This window comes from Pinus tabuliformis, chromosome 8 (genome assembly GCF_031772625.1).
Source record: "Pinus tabuliformis cultivar Carrire ecotype Pingquan chromosome 8, CPIR1, whole genome shotgun sequence".
Taxonomy (NCBI): Eukaryota; Viridiplantae; Streptophyta; class Pinopsida; order Pinales; family Pinaceae; genus Pinus; species Pinus tabuliformis.
The window spans coordinates 963485822-963509462 of NC_142294.1; the positions used below are offsets into that span (position 1 = coordinate 963485822).

The following is a 23641-nucleotide window of genomic DNA, read 5'->3' on the forward strand; positions in this document are numbered from 1 at the left end:
CTTTATCTTCCCCAATCTAGATTCAAGGCTTTGTATATGTTGTGGTTAGTTTTATTGTAGTTTTTTGAGGATTTCCCTAGGGCTTTTTATTTGTTCCGATGATAAAATAATTTTCGTTGTGTCAAACATTTGATCTAGGATGCGAATTATCTCTCATTTTCATTATCATGTTTTCTGAAAAGCTGAATATCCAGTTCTGTCTTTCCTCGGCTAACTGTAAGGTCTTAGAATGTTTCTATGTCCCTACTGCTCTCATCTGTGCGGAGATGGACAAAACTAGAAACTCTGTATCCTCCTTTGTTTTCCTGGTTAACTCTTGATTTTTGAATTCATCTGTTTGTGCAATTTCAGTGGTTTGAACTTTGGATATATTGGGGTAAAAATTAAAACATTGATAGTTCACAAGGAGAGCATGCTCTTTATGTTGGTAGATCCCATGTGTCCATCTATCATCCGACCCTCTACTCTGATTCCCTGTTGCATTGTGTTTTATGTGTGATTGGTCACAACTATTATTGTTCCCTCACTGATTATTAATGTTAATCTATTCGTTTTCAAGGTGCCCTAAAGGATGGTTTTGGATATTTTGGCCAGTTCCAACTTTGATCATTCTTTGAAGATCCAGTTATATAATGTTCCTAATTAGGAAAAATAGTCTTGTGCAAAGAAAATAACAAATGCAACACCAAGAATTTCAAACATTCAACAAACACCCATGTACACTCCATAAATAATAACCAGTTGAGCCATTTTATTAATCAATTTTGGCAATGTACAATAGTGTGGAAGGAGTTCACCTGGGCTTGCCTCAATGGCAAGTGTGACAAATCCCAGGTGATAAAACAAAGAGCCCAAGTGCTAGAATCAGATGCTCCAATGATGCCCGCTGCCCCTGAAATTTGCACTGTCTGTTGGAAACCTCACCTTCGGTGCTCAAAAAATTCTGCAAAATTAATCTCAATCTCCTCACCAAAAACCCGCCAAAACCCAGAAAGGGTTTGGCCTGGTTTTGACCCCCGAAATTTTTCCCCCAAATACTACGTCCTCCACCAACTGCTGGGAAATATGGCCTGCCTGTAATTCATAGAAAAAGCTCCCCAAATCACACACAAATTTGAGATGTTATTTCCTAGTTTCTCCTTATTTCCCTTGACAACCTCCAGCTCCCCAAGTCATTCTCCAGCTCCACGTGTGCCGAGTGAGACGCTTTTGCGTTGGCCCAAGTCGCTGCAAATTGTGCTGCCCACAAGCAACAATCTCCTGCTCTGAAACTCCTCCAAAATACTGATATCCCACTGAAGCTCCAATGCCAAAATTCTCCTGGAAATTGCTACCTGGAAGACCCCTGAAATGACCTCTACGTGCTCCCTCCCTGCATCCTCCTGGAGCAAGCACTAGCTGAGAAAAGACTGTAAGATAGTCTTTGAAATCCCTCTAGCTCTCCTCCAAAGTGGTATGATTTGACCTCCCTAGGGTGGCACTCGAAGTCCCCTGAAGAAAGGGTGAATTCTTCGCTTGGAAAACTCGGAGCTAAATTGCAAGTGACCCGGCTAAACAATTCGAGTAACAAGAGTGAGATCAATTGAAAAAAGAACCATTTGTGAAGATGAGCTCTCCCTATTTATAATTTCGTGGGGCTTCCTTCCCATGTGGGCCCCTCCACCTTGCCATTCAACTTCCCTCCAAGGCTATTCGAACTCTTCACTTGGCCAAGTGCATTTTTCCCATGCGGGTGGCCCCCACACTCCACTAAAAAAGTAATTCAGCCTCTTTTTCTTCCCTTTGTCCCTATGTCAAAATTGAGTGGGTTCCATGGCCTCCAAAATTATCCAAAATTGTAGGAAATTAAACTTGTAACAAAACAATTTAGGAAGGGACATTACAGTCCTCCCCTCCCAAATTTCGCTTGTCCTCAAGCAACTTTTGCGTTGGATGCTCCAATATGTGCTCACCCTCCTAGGTGGCATCCTCTTCCAGCAAGTTCTTCCAATGCACCAGAAACTCTCTGATGGTTTTGTTCCTTAGCATCCTTTCCCAAGTCTCTAGAATGGCCTCTGGTTCCAAAACCAGATGCCTCTCATCATCAAGTGGGGGCAACTCTACAACTGCCATCACCTATTGGCCCAACACTTTCTTGAGTAATGAAACATGGAAGATGTTGTTAATCTTGCTCCCTGGAGGAAGCTCTAGCTTGTAGGCCACCTCTCCCATTGATTTGGGGTAGCATCGGATGTGCTCTAGCCATGAAAATTGGTGGAGAGGTGAAAGCACATGAGATCTCCAAGACCCAGAAATTGTTTGGATAGGTTGTACCCAGTTTAGGAGATATTAAAATAATTAATATTTTTAATGGAGTTCCTAAGTCTAAACATAGGAAAAATAAAATATTAATGGGTATTAATATAAAACTGGGTTAGAAGGTTCCAAAAGTCATGGATCAATCCAAATCTAATCTTAGCTGTTGATTAGAGATTTAATCTCGACCGTTGAAGGACCAACGAGAAAGGTATAAGAAGAGGCTTGAAAGTTAGTTGTAGAACAGACTAGATTGATCAGTGATTCATTTTTCTAGAGCGAGTTTGCTAAGCAAAGGTGAATTAGTGATCAACAACGAGGGGAAGTGAGTATGAGTCAGAGAGGCATAGAAAATACTGAGAGACCAACACAGAAGTAGAGAGAGCGAGAGCGGCAGCCAGTCTAGGCTACGTAGAGCCCAGTAGAGAAATAACACAAAGGCCAAAGGGACTGCGTCATCCACGCAGAGGCTGTTGGTGTGACACAGAGGGTACCAGAGGTTGCGTAGTGCCTCAGCAGGCTGACACAGAGGGTCCTAGGGCTGACGCAAGTCAGCAGGAGGTTGATGCCGAGGCCAGAGGAGCCAACACTGAGTTTCAGTTGTGCCAAAGAGGGTTTCGTGGGATAGGTTTTCTGAATACCTGTTTCCAGATATAGAGGTATTGTTGTCGTGTATTTTTCTCTATCTGGTGATCTGATTAGGCACCTAGTTGTATTCAGATAGACTACATAATAATATAAGCCTCTGAATAGTTGCACCGGTTTTCTCGCATTGGGTTTTTCTGGGGACGTTTGTCCAAAAATAACGGTGTCACTTGTGTGTTTTTTTTCTTTCAATTGATGATCTATAGATGTTATCACTGTATTGTGTTTATTTCAGTATTTAAATGTATTAAATAACTTGTTCGAATTTAAACAAGTAGAAGAAATAAACCAATAGAATACAGATTAATTTTCTAACGGATAGAATTATAAAATTCAACATGGTATCAGAGCGTGGTTGGAGATCATAGGAAAACTGAAGGCATCAGCTGAGCAGAGCATTTGTAGCAGAATCAGTTGTCCCAAGTGACAGTAGCTGATCCTTGCAAAAGAAACAGAGGAAGGGTTGACGCAGAGGGACTACGTCATCAATTTGGGCCAAAGAGAAGCCAACACAGAGGTTGAGGAGGGCATAGAGAGGCTCACGCAGAGGCTAGGAGGGCTGACGCAGTTGGCTAAGGATTAGTATCTGCTGAGTCGTATTTCTAGCCAAGGAATCCGGATCAGTGTTGTAGTTTCACAGATGATCAGAGAGGAGCAACTTGATAGTTGATAGAAGGATTTCCAAGAGGGAAATCGGGACTCAGAGGGAGTTAAGAAGAGAACTTCCAGACGGGAAGTAGAGAGACTCGAAGGAGTCGAACCAAGAACTTCCAGACAAGAAGTAGAGAGACTCAGCAGGAGTCGAACCAAGAACTTCTAGGCAGGAAGTAGAGAGACTCAGCAGAAGTCGAACTGAGAACTTCCAGGCGGGAAGTAGACAGACTCAGAGGAGTCGACAAAAGAGCAGCGAGATGGTTGTGAATGGGCTGAGAGATCAGGATAGGCTGGATGGAGCATCCAACTTTGTGGTCTGGAAGGCCAAGATCTTGTCCATTCTAGACAGACATCATATCAAGGGTTTCTCCTTGAGAGTGATGGCTATCCCATTTGACCCGGTAGCTAATGAAAGGTATGAGGAGGCAATGGCTAAGGCAAAGTGTATCATCCTTGATGGGATGAAGGATCATGTGGTCCCACATATTGCCAAGAAGGAAATGACAAAGGAGATGCAGACACTTTGAAGACATTGTACCAACATATTTCCGTGTAGAGGAAGATGCTCCTGGAGAATCAGCTAAGGTCATACTAGATGCAGAAGGGAGAGCAGATAGATGTCTTCCTCTATCGGTTGAAGGAGATCCGTGACCAACTGACTTCCATAGGGGCCACATTGGATCAAGAGTTGATGGTAAGGACCGCACTTAACGCAGTATCTGAAGATTGGGAGACATTTTTCCAGAGCATATTGGGTAGGATGAGTCTTCCGAATTGGGAAGAACTATGGGCGGCTCTTTGTTAAGAAGAGATCAGACTGTTGACCAAGGCGGGGAGTAGTGGCAAAGGGTCAGGATCAAGAAGGAAGAGGAAGAGGATGCGGCTCTAGCATCTGCGGAAAAGCAAGAGAAGAGGAAGAAGAAGGACCTCTCCAAGGTCAAGTGCTTCCATTGTGGGGAACTTGGTCACTATGCGAACCAGTGTCCGAGGAAGAAGAGTAAGGGAGAGGCTTTTGACTCGAAGGCAACGCCAGCGAGGGTAGAGAAAGAAGTCGAGGAGGATGATGATTGTGCCATGAGTGCTCATGTGCCACTTGAGAAGAAGTGGGGATACATCAAGTTGTAGTCAAGAGGACTACAGGCGATGAGGGGTAGGATCCTTGAGGTACCCAACCTCTTGGATTATACCTTGCTATGAGAGCCCCGAAGAGGAGTAGCAGGATTGGCGGATGTAGGTAGAGACAGATGTGGATGAAGCGGAAGAGAGTGCTACAATGCAGGAGTCCCCCGGCAGCGCGAGGCTGGCAAGTTGCAAAAATGTGAGAGGCATGAGATTGTTGCACCAGTACAAGATGGCACAGAAAAGTGTGCAATGGTGCGAGATGCAGGGAGTTGTTGCAGCAACGCAGAGGTCAGTAGAGGGAGCACTAGTTAGCAACAAAGGGAGCTTCAGCATCGAGAGTGTTTCTAGCTTGATAGGGATGTCAGAAGTTCGGTGGATCAGTTACTTACCTCAGTAACTGAGTTGCAGTGCAGTAGCACGATGCAGCATGATGAGAGGGGGAAGCAGTGTTGGGAGGATGGACCAGCAGCAACACGGATGCAGAGGGAGTTGTCGTACGGATGCAACAATGGCAATGGCAGGGCCATGGGTATCAGTACGGGATGCAGCAGTGCAGAGGATGTTGGGAGGGGAGGCCTAGCATCAACACAGGTACCCACGCCGGATAATCGGGGTGATACTCAGTGTGGAGTATTACTAGAGCACAGTCCTCGCTAAGAGGGAGTGTTGATTTGGGGTAGCATCAAATGTGCTCTAGCCATGAAAATTGGTGGAGAGGCTAAAGCACATGAGATCTCCAAGACCCAAAAATGGTTTGGACAGATTGTACCCAGTTTGGGAGATATTAAAATAATTAATATTATTAATGGAGTTCCTAAGTCTAAACTTAGGAAAAATAAAATATTAATGGGCATTAATATAAAACTAGGTTAGAAGGTTTCAAAAGTCATGGATCAATCCAAATCTAATCTTATTCATTGATTAGAGATTTTGAAGGACCAACGAGAAAAGTATAAGAAGAGGCTTGAGGGTCAGCTGGAGAACACACCAGAGTGATCAGTGATTCATTTTGCTAGAGCAGGAGTGCTAAACAAAGTTGAATCAATGGCCAGCAGCGAGGGGCAGTGAATATGAGGCAGAGAAGTAGAGACAATACTGAGAGACCAACGCAGAATCAGAGAGAGCAAGAGCAACAGACAGTCCAGGCTACGTAGAGCCCAGCAGAGACAGCGCAGAGGCCAGAGGGACTGCGTCATCCACGCAGAGGCTGTTGGTGTGACGCAGAGGGTCCCAGATGCTACGCAGTGCCTCAGAGGGCTAATGCAAAGGGTCTTGGGGTTGATGCAGGTCAGTAGGAGGCTGACGCAGAGTCCAGAAGGGCTAGCGCCGAGCTTTAGTTGCACCAAAGAGGGTTTCGTGGGATAGGTTTTATGAATACCTGTTTCCGGATAGAGGTATTGTTGTTGTGTATTTTTCTCTATTGGGTGACCCAGTTAGGCACCCAGTTGTACTCAGATAGACTGCATAATAATATAACCCTCTAAATAGCTGCACCGGTTTTCTCGCATTGGGTTTTTCCGGGGACGTTTGTCCAAAAATAACGGTGTCACTTGTGTGTTTGTTTTCTTTCAGTTGATGATCTATAGATGTTGTGACTGTATTGTTTTTATTTCGGTATTTAAATATATTAAATAACTTGTTTGAAGTTAAACAAGTAGAAGAGATAAACCAGCAGAATACAGATTAATTTTCTAATGGATAGACTTAGAAAATTCAACATCTCCAACCCTCCTAACCACTCTATACGACCCATAGAAACGTGGCTGCAGCTTCTTGGCCCCTTTCTGCTTCAAGGTAGATTTTCTATATCGCTGTAGCCATAGGTAAACCAAGTCTCCCTCCTCAAAATGCCTCTCAACCGATGCCTATCAGCATACATATTTTGTTGATTTTGTGTTGTCAATATGTTGTCCTTGAGAGCCTTAAGAATGTCTTGGCTCTCTAAAGTCCAGTCTTTGGCCTTTGGTGCCATGCTGTCTCCAAAAATAATATTAGCGAAAGATAAGGCATCATAACCATATAAAGCATGGAAGGTTGACATACCAATGGACATGTGATGAGTGGTGTTGTAGCAATACTCACCCAAATTCACCCATCGAATCCAGGTCCTCTGCTGCCGGTCACGTAGTTCCTAAGATAGCCCTCCCACCATTTATTAGCTCACTTGGTTTGACCGTCCATATGTGGGTGGTAATTCGTGCTCAGGGTGAGCTTTGTACCCACTTATATGAGCTCCTACCAGAATCCCCCTATTAACCGACTGTCTCTATCGCTGACTTTATTCCTAGGGAATCCATGCAAATGGAAGACCTCCCTAAAGAAATCGACCACCTGTGAGGCTGAATACCAGGTTAGAATGGCGAAGAAATGGGCATATTTCGTCAAATGATCAACCACCACATAAATACAATCCTTGCCCTGCACCGTGGGAAGCCCCGTGATGAAATCCATGGAGATACTCTCCCATTTCCCCTCAGGAATGGGAAGAGGCTGCAACAACCCAACTGGATGGGTCAACTTGTTCCTCTAGCATGCCTCACACTCCTGCACATACTTCAATAAGCCCCCCTTGAGGCCCTTCCAGGTGAAGCACTCTCTGACTACCCTATACGTCTTCCTGGTGCCCTGATAATGGGGAATCATGTGTTGCATGGAGTACCCTCTCCCTCAATTGTGAGCCCATACCAAAAATATGTGCCCCTTGTAATATATGACCTCTGCCATCACCTAGTAGCGCTCGTCTGCGTGTGTTCCCTCCAAGATCTCGCGTGCTCTCTGATCTTTGGAGTACTCTACCAACAATTTTGCCTTCCAATCATGGAAAATTGTGCTTCCCCTGCACGTACTCAATATCAAAGTCATAGGCCTACACCTTGCTGACCCACCTCTGTTGTCTGTAATTGAGGCCCTGTTGCCCCATGAAGTGGTGAAGACTATTGTGATATGTCTTCACCCTAAATCGGTTACCCACTAAGTACTGTCGGAATTTGGCCAACTAATGCATGATGGCCAACATCTCTTTGTCGTAGAATCAACTACTCCAATGATGCCTTGCACTACCCCAGAAATCTGCACTGTCTGCTGGAAAGGAACTACTAGAAACCCCACCTCCAGTGCTCAGAAAATTCTGCAAAATTAATCTCAATCTCCTCACCAAAAAGCCACCAAAACCCAAAAAGGGTTTGGCCTGGTTTTGACCGCCTAAATTTGGCCCCCAAATACCACGTCCTCCACCAACTGCTGGGAAATTCGGCTTGCCTGTAACTCATAGAAAAATCTCCACAAATCACACCCAAAGGCTGAGATGCTCTTTCTCTAGGTTCTCCTTATCTCTCCCAGCAATCTCCAGCTCCCCAACTCGTTCCTCAAGCTCCCATGTGTGCTTAGTGAGAGGCTTCTTCACTAGCCCAAGTAGCTACAAATAGTTCTTCCCACAAGCAACAATCTCCTACTCTGAAACTCCTCCAAATTATTGATATCCCATAGAAGCTCCAATGCCAAAATTCTCCCTGCAAGTGCTACTCGGAAGACCCCTGAAATGACCTCTATGTGTTCCCTTCCTGCGTCCTCTTGGAACACACACTAATTGAGCAAAGACTGAAAGATAGGCTCTGAAATCCCTCCATCTCCCCTCCAAATTGGTACAATTTGACCTCCCCAGGGTGGCACTCGAAGTCCCCCGAAGAAAGGGTGAGTTCTCCACTTGGAAAACTCGGTGCTAAACAGGAAGTGACCCAGCTAAGTAGCTCGAGAAACAAGAATGCATTCAAATGACAAAAGACCCCTTTGTGAAGTTGAGCTCTCCATATTTATAATTTCGTGGGCCTTCCTTCCCACGTGGGCCCCTCCACCTTGCCATTCGACTTCCCTCCAAGGCTATTCGAACTCTTCACTTGGCCAAGTGTGTTTTTCCCATGTGGGTGGCCCCCACACTCCACTAACAAAGTAATTCAACCTCCTTTTCTTCCCTAAGTCCCTATGTCAAAATTGAGTGGGTGCCATGGCCTCCAAAATTATCCAAATTTGTGGGAAATTAAAATTGTAACTAAATAATTTAGGAAGGGAAATTACAAGTTAACTATAGATGATGATGTTGACATTGAAAAAGTGAGTAGTTGTCAACCTCTTGTAAGGTCTCCCATTGTTTCTCATCTAGGGTTTTCCATTTTTAGGTAGGAGTCTACAGAGAGTTGCCAATCTTGTTTAAATCAACAGTGGGGTGCCTTTGTCTTGGTATTGGAATTAGGGTGTCTGAAAATTTGTGGCATCCCTGCTAACACTCATGAATCAAAAATTTGCACTTAGGTAAATAAATATATGGAGAGAGAGGGTTGGGGAATGGTTTGCAAAGAAAGAAATGAAAATCAATAGCAAGTGTGAAAATTCCTCAAACTGGTATCCTATTGCAGCAACTGGTACTATTTCTCCTAATTGTTAATTAATTTAACAATTTATTTGCTACGACAATATCGAAATAAACACACTACAACCTTCACAAATAAATTCTGCGGAAAAATAAAAAACTGGAAGCTAAGAAATGCTAGCACACACACATAAAATCAACATAATTATTTTTGGACAAATGTCCCCAGAAAAACCAACTTGGGAAAACCGATGCAGTAGTGAAAATTTGAGTACAATCTGGATGCCTGAAACTAGCAATCTGCAGCAAGAAAAATTTGGGCAAAATTATTAAAGGGATTTACCTTCCTCCACAAGCAATCCCGACACAACTTGCCTACAGAAAACTTGGCCTCTTGAAGCCTCTGCATCACCCTCTACGCTGCAGTGTGCAGTCACTATGACGTGAAGCCTCTAAGTGATTTCCAATGAATTCGTTCTGCCTCCTGCTGCTGAGGAATTCGTCTCTCCATCATTCTAGAACCTCTTCCTGGCCTTTGGACTTGAGAACGAATTTATCTCCAGCAAATCGAATTGCCCTCTTTGAAGCTACTGCGCAGTCCTCTGCCCTATCTCACTGGGATAACTCAATCCTCTTGCTGTTGTCTCTCTGGATCTGGAAAGCTTCCTTCGGATCACTATCTCTGACCCTCACTCACTGCTTTGACTTCGGGCTCTCTCCGACAACTGACTATTGCTACACTGGAAATCGATCTACCAGGAAATCAAACTTCTCAGGTGTCTTTGGTGCATTCTCCATCACCACATCGATGTCCTCTTATAATCCTCTATTGGAGCACCAACAACCAATATTAAAACTTAATCAATGCCTAGGATTATTTCTAGTTCGATCCATGTGAGTTTCTAGATGATTCTCGCCTTATCTCAATTTACACTAATTAATTAACCATATTCCCTAAGTTTAGACATACAAAATATTTTAAAATCGGTTAATAATATAATTGAGACACTTCTAGGTAGAATTTCCAGAAAAGATCTATGGGTCTTGGAGATCTCATGTATTCTAGCCTCTCCACCAAATTTCAAGGCTAGAACCCATCCGATGCTACAAAACCTAGCACTCCCTTTTAGTGAGGAATGTGTTCTAGTGTTGCACACCTTGTCACAATACCCTCTCTTTGTATCATCTCCTGTCACACTGCTGATGTCTGGCCACTGCTACCCACCAACTACTGCGCAACTCTGATGTGTTAAATATGTGACGATGCTGACCCTGCTAAACTATTGCCAACACTGCATCTGCGCTGCAATTGCAACATTTGCAACTGAAAAACATCCAAAATATTGAATCATCTGTGTTCAGTATGATGCATTTGTCACCTGAGTCTCTAACTACTACTAGCATTTGCACTGTGACTGAAGAATCTGCGTTGTTGCTGACTCTGCACTATGCCACCTCCACTACTGCCAACTCTGCATTGCGCTCCCCAGCATCTTACTGCCACTAATCTCTGCAATTGTCATTCTGGCATCTAACTGCATCTATTACCACTGATCCATCCTGCTACTTAATACTGTGGGCCCCTGTAGCCAAGTAGTAATCCATGAGGTGGACTCCTCAAGGACCCTGCCCAAATTTGCAACTCTGACCTTTGATCTACTCATACTGTTGTTGCCACTGCATTGTTGCTGCAACTATTGCAATAATGAGTCTAATCTCCCCAGATCCTGAAGTACTAGCTTCCACAGGGTTTCTCCCTTTGAAACTAGACTCCCTCTGAGTCTTGATCTCCCTATGGGAAATCTCTCTGCTCCCACTTCACAACTTGCACTGTCCTCCTACACTAGAAACTAGATTGTGAAGTTCTGTGCTGGGTATCTTCTGGTTGGAACTTCACCTACATACTGCAACTGGGAAATTCGCACTGCCTATGTCACTACATCTGGCTTTGCATCTGTCTTCCAGGTACTGACTGCAACTAGATTTACAACTATCTAACGATAGATTGCGTTTGTTGACACTGACCCTACTACAATGGTATTGTGGGCCCCTGTAGCAAAGGTGATGGTCCCACTGCAACAATCCATAACTAATCTGACTGATCTCCATGTTGCAACTGCGATGGACCCCACCCATCTAGCACACTGGAGCCTCATACTCCTCCTCCACCTGGATCTGGTGCCCTACTATGGCCATCTCTGAACTCGAAAACTCCCTCTTTCCTTCTGCTTGGCTACTGCTTTGCTACTCGCACTCCCTTCTCGAATGCGCGGATCTGCTAGCTGCTACTGCCAATTTGCCTGGAAAATTGAACTTCTGAGACTCAAAGTTCCCTGAGAGAAATTCTCCCTCTGTTTGTGCTCTTCTCTCTTCCACCCTGATGTTGGTTTTGCACTAGCAACTTGTTGCAAAAACCTCTGCATCCAGCTAGAGATCTTCCCAACGAAAAATCTGAGTTGCTCCCTCTACCTCTGGAATCACTCGATCTGGAAGGGTTGAATTTTTCTGCCCCTCTTTCAAAAAAACCGAACTTCCTCAAGCAACTCAGCCTCCTGGCAAAAACCACTGCAATGCCCTTGGGAATTTCGGCCTGTTGCTCTTACTGAGCAGCGAAATTCCTTCTTTTTGCTTCTGAGCTCCCTCACTAATCAACTGTGCTCTGATACGATGTGAAAATTCCTTAAACTGAGATCCTATTGCAACAACTGGTATTATTTCTCCTAATTGTTAATTAATTTAACAATTTATTTGCTACGACAAATATCGAAATAAACACACAGCAACCTTCACAAATAAAATTCTGCGGAAAAATAAAACACTAGAAGTTGAGAAATGCTAGCAGACACATAAAATCAACACAATTATTTTTGGACAAATGTCCACGAAAAAAACCAACTTGGGAAAACTGGTGCAGCAGTGAGGGCTTTTATTATTATGTAGCAGCGAAAATCTGAGGACAATCTAGATGCCTAAAATTGGCAATCCGCAGCAAGAAAAATTTGGGCAAAATTATTGAAGGGATTTACCCTTCCTCTACAAGCAATCTCGACACAACTTGGCTACAAAAAACTCGACCTCCTAAAGCCTCTGCGTCACCCTCTGCACTGCACTGTGCAGTCACTATGACGTCAAGCCTCTAACTGGTTTCTAATGAAGTCATTATGCCTCCTGCTGCTAAGGAATTTGTCTCTCCAACCTTCTAGAACCTCTTCCCGACCTTTGGATCTGAGAACGAATTTCTCTCTAGCGAATTGCACTGCCCTCTCTGAAGCTACTGCGAAGTCCTCTACCCTGCCTCACTAGGTTAACTCAGCCCTCTTGCTACTGACTTTCTAGATCTGGAAAACTTCCTCTGGATCACTGTCTCTGCTCCTCACTCACTGCTTCGACTTTTGGCTCTCTCCAGCAACTGACTGTTACTACTTTGGAAATCGATCTGCTAGGAAATCGAACTGTGCAAGTGTCTCTAGTGCATTCTCCATCACCACATCGATCTCCTCTTATAATCCTCTGTTGGAGCACCCACAACCCAGATTAAAACTTGATCAATGGCTAGGATCATTTTGAGATCAACTTGTGTGAGTTTCTAGATCATTCTCGCCTTATTTCAATTAATACTCATTAATTAACCATATTCCCTAAGTTTAGACTTAGGAAATATTTAAAAATCAGTTAATAATCTAATTGAGACACTTCTAGGTGGAATTTCCATAAACAATGGGTTTTGGAGATCTCATGTATTCTAGCTTCTCCACCAAATTTTGAGGCTAGAACACATCCAATGCTACAAAATCTAACAACAGGGAATAAAAGACCTCGGTGAGTGTGTTGCTTGCCACAAACACCTTTGAGCACTGCTCTCTCTGTTTATTTGGAAATGGTTTTGGGGAGTTCATGGTGGTATTTCCCCCTCTGAATCAGTGGGGCTAAGCTAAAGTGACAGTCCCTGAAATTTCCATTCCTCTTTGTTAAGCTCTCTCTTCATGGGAAAAAGCAAAGTTTTCAACATCACATTTATAACTTCTCCAGGCTGAGAAGATGAGGGAGACTATGTACCATACATCGAGGACAACTGAGAGACAGGTGATTGACAAGATAAGGAGAATTCTAAGACTAAAGCTTAAAGGGGAGCTCTCAAAGAGTTGATTCAAAGTGCAAATGTTGGATGCCACAAGACTGGCTGCTATACTGAACATATTATTTTTGGTAGTTGCAATCTCTAGAATGGCTTAAGAAATGGGAACACAGTGAAAAAATAAAAGATGTAACCATATTATCATTGTAGGCACACTACCTGTTTATGTCCAATGTTTCAATTATTTCATCCCTTAAAATCATTTAGGTTGAGAACATTATGGCTGTATAAATGCTGATTCAGCTCTCTCAAAAAGTTATTCATCCAAATTTCCAACCAAACTCTGCATCACCAATTGTTCCTGATGTTGAGTTGCTAAATCTCAATTAAAAAACCCACTTTTCTATTTTTTTTGAAGTAATCCCGTCACAAATAAGAATATATAATTAATCCTTCTTTCACGAATGAAATCAATGGATGCCAACAAAGCAACCAGAAATATGCATTTACAAGGGTTTTGAAGCTTCAACCTTCTAATGGGATTTTTGTTCTGATCTTTTTCATTTTTGTTCCTTGTAGCCGAAGTAAGAAAACATTCTAACATTTTGGATTCGTATCAGTATAACAAAGTTGATTTTGATTCAATTTTGATAATGCCCAACTCTTAGACTAGGATAATTTCAATTTCAACTTCAGATTTGACTTGATTCCCTTGTTGGAAGTACGACCCAGGTTGATTTATTTTTTAGATTTGACTCGTGAACATTTGTTATTTCATGCTTTACATTCAAGCACAGATGAACATTTTTTTTGTCTATATTCCTGTATATTATAGTTGGAAAGTGTGAAATATGGATAACGAGGATCTTTTATAGATGCACGTGGCTTGGACATACACATATAAACTGTAAAAATGATCTAATACAGTTCTTCTTGGTAAATGCCAAATGAAGATGGTTCATTCTTTGAGCACTGTACTGTTCCAAGTCTCCTTATGCTTTGCATTCTCTGTAACTATCTGGAGTACATTTCCTCTGTTTTTATTGGGGTACATTCTACAGGGCATCGTCCTAATCTGTTATAATTTAATTAGAGTACACTGCAATGTCTCGAATATGTTGATATTTAGTATTAAAATGCAAAGATTGTAGTTTTGTGGGAGTTCTAGTCTTTGGCACTGACTGTCAGCTGGTTGCTTTGCTTTCAGATATGCTCAGTGTACTCGCTCCGTTTCAATCGGTATGCCTCTAAAATGAGATAGTTTAACTTAAGCATGCCTTGTAGCTGTTGTTGACATTCATGTTCATTCATAATATGCAGTTCCTCCAGCATATTATGCGCATCTCGCTGCATTTCGAACTCGCTTCTACATAGAGCCAGAAACATCGGACAACGGATCTTTACATAGTGGACTTCCTGGTAGTAGCACTGGTCCTAGAAGTTCGGGTACCCGCAGCACGCGTCCTGGGACTGGAGCTGCTGTTATTCGGCCTTTACCAGCTATTAAGGAAAATGTGGAGGGTTATTTTCTACTACTAGTGTATTCTGTGATTCATGTTTCTTATAACAGTTTATAGAATGTCATTTGTATAAAATAAAATTCATTCATCAGACTTCAAAGTACGGGTTTTACATAACTGATCCTTGACTGATAAACAAATCAGAACCGTGAATGTCCTTGGGACTGAGTGCCCTTAAAACTTATTGTTTGATTTTATGTTGTGTTGTCTCCTGTCATAATATCCTGTGAACAGATGATTCGTACAAGACAGTAGATAATGATATTTTGGCTTTGGTGCTTTTACGATTTTTCTTCTATTTTTCTTTAGTTGTATTTACTATCTAGTGGTTGTTCAGGCATATCTTTTGCCTTTGTTGCTTTTAAGATTTTTCTTCTGTTTTTCTTTAGTTGTATTTACTATGGAGTGGTTTTTCAGGCATATACGTCACTGTGACAATGTAAATATAGGGGCAGCTCAAGTTCCAGTCCCAAATTGTTCATAGATAAAGTCAATCTCATTAAATGTCCCAATCTAGGGCACTGAATCGAATCTTCAACTTAAGTTCCAGTCCCAAATTGTTTGTAGATAGGGCAAATTTCATTAAACGTGCCAATCTAGGGTACTAAATCGAATCTATATGCCCAACTCATTAGGTTCTCACTCCATCAGTGATTGGGATTTGGGGTTATTATTGCACATAATTGCAATTGTTGGTAGCTTGATGCTTGTTTATCATTGGAAATCTAAGTAGCACGAAACATGGGAATTTATCAAAGTTTCCAAATTGGGAATGAAAGAAAGAAATTATTTTAACGTTCACGAGGCTAAAGATAGCCTATGGGATAGAGTGCTTTTTTATCTGCTTGATGTATTAGGTTCTTTTTCTGTGAAGCTTAAAAATAAATGCTCCCATCTTCTCGACAAACCCCTCCCAAATAGATTATCCCAAGAGCTAGCTGCCAGCATATCTACATAACTTTACCTGTTGTCTTTGAAGGCCTCACATTCTAAAATGAAATGTTTTTTGTTTCCACTTTTCCGAAAGAACAAAAAATGCATACCCTTTCCTTCCACACTTCCTTTGGCCTTTTCCAGCGCCCTGTTTCACAACGGAGTTGATGAAAATTAATCCTTAACTGAGCAATAAGAATTTTGGCTCTCCAAGAGATATTGGCCTCTATGTATGCTTTTGGTTGATGATTATGAGTGAGATTAAACACTTCAATATAGTAATTTTTCTTTCTTCATAGCTCTTTATCCCAAGTACGTTTGTGGAACTTTTCCATAACAAAAGCTTTTATCTCTTTGTTGTTTCTGGGACACGCGTTCAAGAAAATACCCCATTTACTAAACCATTTGTTATTTCGCTGCATCCAAGTTTTTTTTGCTCTTGCACAATCTATCATTAAAGACAACCTTAGGCCATCTACCCTCTTCCATTTGCTCAATTTTTTTTAAATACCTTATGACTCGCACCATAGCAATTGCTTCAATAAGAGCAGTCCCTGTTTCACTTAACAAGATATCATAAGGAACTACACTTTTAATCTTAAATTTTGTCTCCACTACATGTTGGAGGTACTGCTAGCCCACAGTTCACAACCATAGAGAATCACTGGAATCACTGGAAGCCCAAAAAGAGTTTGAGTGGTTTTTCAGTCCCATAACTCTGCCTCTCTACACCTATTTTGAAAAGCATAAAATGATTTCCAACCCCCCAAAGTTCTTTTCTTTCTACAACCATTCCAATTTAGATTTTCATTAAAGTCAATTCCGAGGTATTGGTAATCCGCAACTTCTTCCAAAATGTTGTCTTCAAAGTAGAACTTATGCTAGTTATGTTTTCTTTTCTTAGAGAAGGCCACTACTTTCGTTTTGCTGATATTGACTTGCATCCCCACACTTGCAAACCAAGAGCCGATTTAGCAATCAGAATAAGGTCATCTGCATACAAAAGAAGCCTTATAACAAATTTGCACAAATAGATACCATCACCCCCTTGCGAATTTTAGCACTCCTCAAGCTTGTCGATATATAAACCAAAAAGGGTAGGAGACAATGGGCAACCTTGCTTGACCCCGATATCGCTTCTAAAACTTTCAGAAATTCCTGCTAAAGTTATAATTTTGACTTTCACCTCTTCATACAGCTTATGCGCAGCTGCTCTCAAATGTTTAGGAACCGCAAGTTCCTCCATTTTGTGCCAAAGTTTATCCCTAGGAACCAAGTCAAACACTTTTCTAAAATCAATAAAGCAACAAAAGACTTCTTCCTTTTTCTCCCAAAATTTTTCAATGATGTGCCTTAAAGTTATGCAATGATCAACTGTGGAATGTTTATGTCTAAAACCTGCTTTCCCTTTAGCACGCTTATCTCTTTCTTTTTCCCACTTGCTAATTTTGTTTTCTAGCATGCTTCCAAATAGCGTTGCAAAAAAAGGGTTTATCATGATGGTCCTATAATTGGAGGGATTATTGACGTCACTGCTCTTGAAAAGAGGTATTGCCAGACTAGTTGTCCAATCTGTGGGGAGCCCTTGTTGTATGATGTTGTTGAAGATTTTTGTAATGTGAGGTGCAAGAATCTTTTAGCCCCACTTTAGATATTCTGCTTGGAGTTCAGCTAAGTCTTTTGCTTTTCCAACACCCAAGTTCTTGATACCCATCTCTACCTCTTATACCGTGAGGAGTTTAGTATCAGTGTTGACCAAAGGGGGAGGGTCAACCTTGGGAACTTGCTCATAGAGTTGTCTTGCATAGTCAAACCATTTAGAAGCTGTAATATTATTTCCAATTTGTATCTTTTTCGGTTGGAGCTCCTTCCAAAATAATTTGGGACTATTTTTCCCATGGAAGATTAGTTCTTCCCTCCTTGAAACCATGAAATCGACCTTTTTCTTGCTTAATAACTACTTGTAAGATTTGAGCTTTCTGTTATCCTTGTTTGACTCTTTCCACATTATCCTTGCCTTTTTGCATTCCTCGTCAAACCAAGTATTAACCAGAAAGCAATTTGTTTTAGACTTCTTAATTTTTGTTCTTTTGCACTTTGCAAGTGTGCATTGAATTAAATGTGTTAATTCATGACTATGAACGCTGTGAATTATAATTTTCTCCTTCTCAAAGAGCCTCTCTAGCGTCATTTTGAAGGTATTACAATTTTCTGGGGTCAAAAGAATTCTGCCCTGTGGGAGATTTTGTTAGACATGCTGAATTTTTTACTCTAATTGTTTCTTTCCAATCCAAGAGAAACATAAATAAATTGGCTTGTGATTTGATTTCAAATCCCACAGCTGATCTCCAACCAAAACTTCTTCCATTTTCTCACACAAACCATGCGAGCAAATTACATAATCTACCACACTTGCTCCATTGTAAGTATTGCAAGTGAAATTACCGAACTTTTCCCATCTAGTCAAGCCATTACAAATGACTAAATCAAAGGCCCCACATAGAGTAAGCAATTGTTCACCAAAGAGATTGCAGCCCTTGTCCTCTGAAATTCTTTCTCATTGATGATTACTTTCTTCTGTAAGCCAAATAGGGTCACAATCATCTTTACAACAAAGAATGCTAGCTTGCTCACTTGCAGTCCTAGCATTGAAATCACCCACTATAGGGACTTCACCTAGCTGTGAATATGTTGCAATATCCGCTTTTAAAGCTGCAAATGGATCTTTGTGGTCAAGCCCTCTACCTTTGTAGATTTTTGAAACCTGCGATGCAAAATAGCATGCTGCAATTTTGATGTGGTTTCCAGTTTCTGAAATTTTAAACCAAATAAATTGCTTATTTGAGTCCTCTTTTTCTAACTGAATGAGACGACCTTCTTTCTCCCTTACTAAAACCATGATACACCCATGCCCTTTGCCATTCCCTATTGCCTTGTTCCACACTGCCATCTTCCAGTATTCTTCAAACAAAGGTGTCTTGCACCCTTCATGCTCATGTGTTTCTATGAGGCAAATTATGTCTCTATTTTCCGCAATAGGCCCTAACCCAGGTCCTCGACTCCATGGGTAACTTCTACAGTTCCAACAAACTAATCTTAAGGAAACCTGGGTATGACTTAATTGTTATTTATTTTGACATGCAAGACTCACATTTGAGTCTTTGTCCCTGTTTCCCCATACCGACCTTGCTTTTTTATTTCCTGTTGAAGTGTTTGTTGCCTCTTCTTTATTACCATCTTGCTGCTCTGTTTTGGAAGGAGGTCCAAATTGCACTATCATAGCTTTGCCTTTATAAATCCATGCTCTCTTTCCTTTATCTCTTGCTGCCCTAACCTTTAAAATTTCCTCCCTTCTTTCCTCCCATTGTTTTACAGTTAAATCTTCTTCTAGGAAAAAACGAGAACCCCTCAAGAGATGTTTCTTGCTTAGAATGATATATTTATCACGCAAGCTAGGCATAATGACTTTTATGGGCCTGGCTCTCTCCTCATTAAACTTACCCACCTTCCATGCTTGGCATATTTTTCCTTGCCATAGCAACTTGTCTTTCAAGAAGTCTCTTGCAAGGTCAAGAGTACATTCATTTTTCCCATAGTCTTTCACCCCTTTAATAATTATGTTTGCTGCCCTATTTTGTCTTTCCTTGCCTTCACTATCTTGCATGTTGTCAACTTGAATATTTGTTTCTCCTTCCTTATTAGCAGAATTTCTAATAACGTGAGCCCAAGTTTTGGAAACTTTGGTGGAATCTCCTTTTGTTTCTTCTCTTGCGTTCTCTTCATGGTTGTTTATTTGAGCAATCATTTTCCCTTTATCCTAGGATGATTTCACATTCACCACCTCTGTACTTTCCACTCCAAATTTCTTTATGTTTTTCACATCCGCCTTCATGCGTTGCCATTCTGTCTTCCCTATCAGGAGAGCTTCTTGTAGCAATGCTACTTGTTCTTTTAAAATTTTATTTCTTTATGCTAATGCCTTGTTCTCAGCCGTTATTATATGAATTTTGTGATCTCTTTCCTGCCCTTTAGCTTCTAAAACCTCCAACTTTTCTTTTGCATTTAACAATTCTTTCACATAAAGATCAGATGACCAGGTGAGAGGTGTGGATGTGGGACTATATAAGGTAGAATCATCAATGACTTTTTCTTTGGACTTCTTGTTGCCACGTGCTTGTGGAGGAGACTTGTTTGAGTGCGTGTATATATATAATTTTTTATAAATAATATGGGATTTTGTCATGACAAATAAGAATGATAGACACAAATGACAATTTAATGGGAAAACCATGTCTTTATATTAGTTCTGGTAGACGATTCTGCCATGTAAAATTCAAAATTAGTTTTTGGAAATGAAGTTATGCGCCTAAGATTCCAAAATCAACCATTATGCATGATGGTCTATTTGCTGAAAATGCACCAAAGTTGGCTCCCAATGCTCTAAAACTCTAAAACACAAGTAAAATCATTCTTGTTGTTATAAGGTGGTGTAAAATTCTTCTTGTTACTATATGAAGGTTTTCTTACTCAATTTTTTTTGTGAGGAATGAGTGATTGAACTGTTGTTTTTTTTAATAGAGTGAGGATTGATTAGGTAAGATAAATTAAGTTTATTAATGTTTAACAAATGACTTCTAAAATAGGTTAATAAAATTGAAAATAAAATTAATATGAAAAGAATATGGGAATGTGAATGTAACTCCAAGAGGATGTTGAAAATAACATATTGAAAAAAACATGTAGTAGTATAGCCTCAAAACACATGTATATACCATGAGAAGGATGTAATGATACAAAAGTTTGTGAAGAGAGAGAGAGTGTGGGAGAGATATCTTTCGATGGAGCCAATGATGTGAAGGTCTCCTAGGTTTGATGGGCAAATTTAGCATTGGCTAGTTGTCGAAGTCTTCTGGAGCCATCAATGGGTCTAACTATATGATTCTAGGGGGGTCTAGACATAAGGGATACTCCTAGCATCTGGGATTTAAAAAAATATTTGGATAGATCTATAGTTTCTCCTCTGGAATTGAGAGGTAATATGATGGACGAGAAACACCCTGCTTTTGATTCGTCTCTATGTTGCAAGAAACTTACCCCCTGCGTATTAGTCGTGTTGTTGTTTCAAAATTCTAAAACTCCAATGAAACATGTTTCAGTTCATATGAAACACATTTTACATGTTGGAAATGTGTTTCCTACAAGCTGAAATACATTTCAACATCTGTACAATGCATTTCCAAATGAAATTTGTTTGATCTTGTCCTGATTTAATTGTTGGGACCCATAATTTTTTGGTTTTATTGCCTAATCAAAAGTTAGTTATGAATTACTGAGACTTCTAGAAACCTCTAAGATTTTTCTTTAATAAGGGTTTCACTCTTAGTTTGCACAAAAATGTTGTTAACTAATGGTAATGTTAAATTCTTAAATTAAAAGAAATGTCAGTTTTAATTAATTTTTTATATTACCATTTTTTTGTTGCAGGATGTTTGAGAGTATTTCTAACCTCATCGATCTTTATATGGCGAAAGTAGAAATTCATATCCTATTCAAAATTCAACAAACTTAACAATATTAAAAAATTTAGGTTTATTTTCATTAGATTATATCATGTATGAAGGTATGGAATTGGTAGTTAATCAAGAGCACCAATCCCTTTATGTGCCTCAATTTTAGTGTTATTATTTGTTGGAATCCTTTGTCATCACTTTATCAAAATGTAACGTTACTCAAACCAAAATCATTGATCAAACATGCTACACTTTTCATAGCATATTTTAAAGCTTGGATTCGGTAGTTTCATCAAAATTGGGTGGTGTTGTTTGATATCCCTAGAGGATTGAGGTAGAGGCAAAGGGTGGTACTAATGATGAGGATCCCAGTGTAAGCAATGGTAGGATTATACAAATTGTACTAGTGTGCTCTAGAACTTTTCCATCACTTGTTACTCTAATATGATGGATCAACATGAATTTATGAAGTGATCATCTTTGTCATCTCAAGGCGGGGCATGGCACACAAGAATTGATATTTGTGACTGAACATCTCCTTGATGAGGAGGGCTAGGCATCTCTAGTCTTGGTATTGAAGGAAAGTAGAGAGGGGTCCCAGAAATACCCATGCCTAAACTTCCAATAATTTTTAGAATTAGCATCCTAGAAATGCTTTCAATTTATCCCTTTAAGGTTTACAATATGTATCTACCAAACTTTTTTTTATGACCTAAAACAGTTCAAGCTATAAGTATTAAAATTTTGTATGATTTCTTTTGGGTTCATTGTCCTTGTCCCATTTTGAAACTAGCCCTCCAACTAGAAAATATGTATTACTCGATTAATCCTTGTCAAACCATAATTTAATATTATGCTAGTAAATTTTTAATCCGTGTCTAATTTCAATAATGTATCAATTCAATTTTGAATAATTTATGATTTTTTCCCCTCGAGGATTGAAAAAGTTGTAGAGAAGGTTAAAAGATACTTGAAGGGAGAAGTTTCCTTCCCATGAACCATAAGAAAGTACCTAAGGTAGCCTTATGTGTGACTATGCCTATGCATATGAAATTTGAGAGGACCTTGTGTCAATTCCAGTGGTGATCAACTATAGTTTTCTCAAGAATTCAGATCAATTTTTTATTTATAGATTCAACCACACCATTACCTTGAGGGTATGTAACTAGCGGTGTATTTTAAAATCTTTCCCTTTCTAAAGCTACCAAACTAAGTTATAGTGAAGAGAAATGATTAGCATTATCAAAAACTAGCATAGAAGGTATATTGAACTTGGTTATTAAATGTCATTCCAAGAATTGAACTACAATATGTTCATTTGCTAGTAAGTGTATAATATCCACCCACCTAGTGATAAAATATATGGTAGTAAATATATACTTCTATTGCTTAGAGAAATTGGGGCCGATTTATCCAATTTTCTCCAATCCCCATTGTTGAAAATGTTTTTTTTTATTTTTATAGTCAAGCATATTTATATCTTTCCCAACACACAATTGAAAAATCTTACATTTTAACATGTGTGTGTATGCATCTTTGATTAATATGGACCACTAATAACCATGTTGAATGAAGAATATTATGAGCAGTGGTATCTCTTGATAAATTTGCACGAATTGGCCCGTCACACATATCCTTCAATAGTTTCTAAATACCGTCCTTTCCCAAATATCTAACTTGTATTCCATCGTAATTTTCATGAAAAAGAATACCATTGATGAGATTGTATTTTATAGATTTGAGTCTCAGAGCTATTTTCTTCCTTGTACCTAGGATATGATCCATATGGAAAATATTGTTTTAAATCACCATATCATGAGTTAGTGGTAGTATGGATGTAACATACATCATTATTATACATGGAAATCTCATTTTCTCATATTTTTTCATTCACATCAGACCTAATCATACGCGTCAACTACGAATTTGTAAATCCTTTGGCTTGAGACCGTAGTGACTAGCTTGAACTCTAGATCATACTTTTGGATAGTAGTCCATCCAATTTGCTCTCCTTTCACCAAGTTCTTTTTTAACAAAAAAGGATCTAACAATGAAGTGAGGGACTACTCTATTAATGTGTATTTCCAAAATATAAGGCTCAAATTATTTCAATGCTTCAAATACGCCACAAATACATTGTAGAATTTATTTTCAATCATTAGATAATTGGTCACCACCAACCTTATAAACTTAGAGTCATAAATTAAGTACGAAATAATTTCCCTTACCATCCTTTTGAGTGAGCATAATAGGTAGGGAATGCTTATGTGTGTTTGTGTGTGTCACAATCTAGACTACTTAACAATGGCTTTTGAGTGAGCATAATAGGTAGGGAATGCTTATGTGTGTTTGTGTGTGTCACAATCTAGACTACTTAACAATGGTTAAGTAATGATTATAGTCTTTCTCTTCTCAAAAGCTTTCTTTTTAATTTGAGTCCATTTAAAAATTGTGTCTTCTTAATAATTTTCTATAAGGTGCTGGACATTGGATAAATCAACGCTCCCCATGTGTTTCGCGACAT

At 40.0% G+C, this 23641-nt stretch overlaps 1 pseudogene; it reads left to right on the forward strand.

Moving 5' to 3' along the window:
• Positions 1–14731, forward strand: part of LOC149238672 (protein argonaute 1-like) — a 72231-nt pseudogene extending 57500 nt beyond the window's left edge.
• The last annotated feature ends 8910 nt before the right edge of the window (positions 14732–23641 follow it).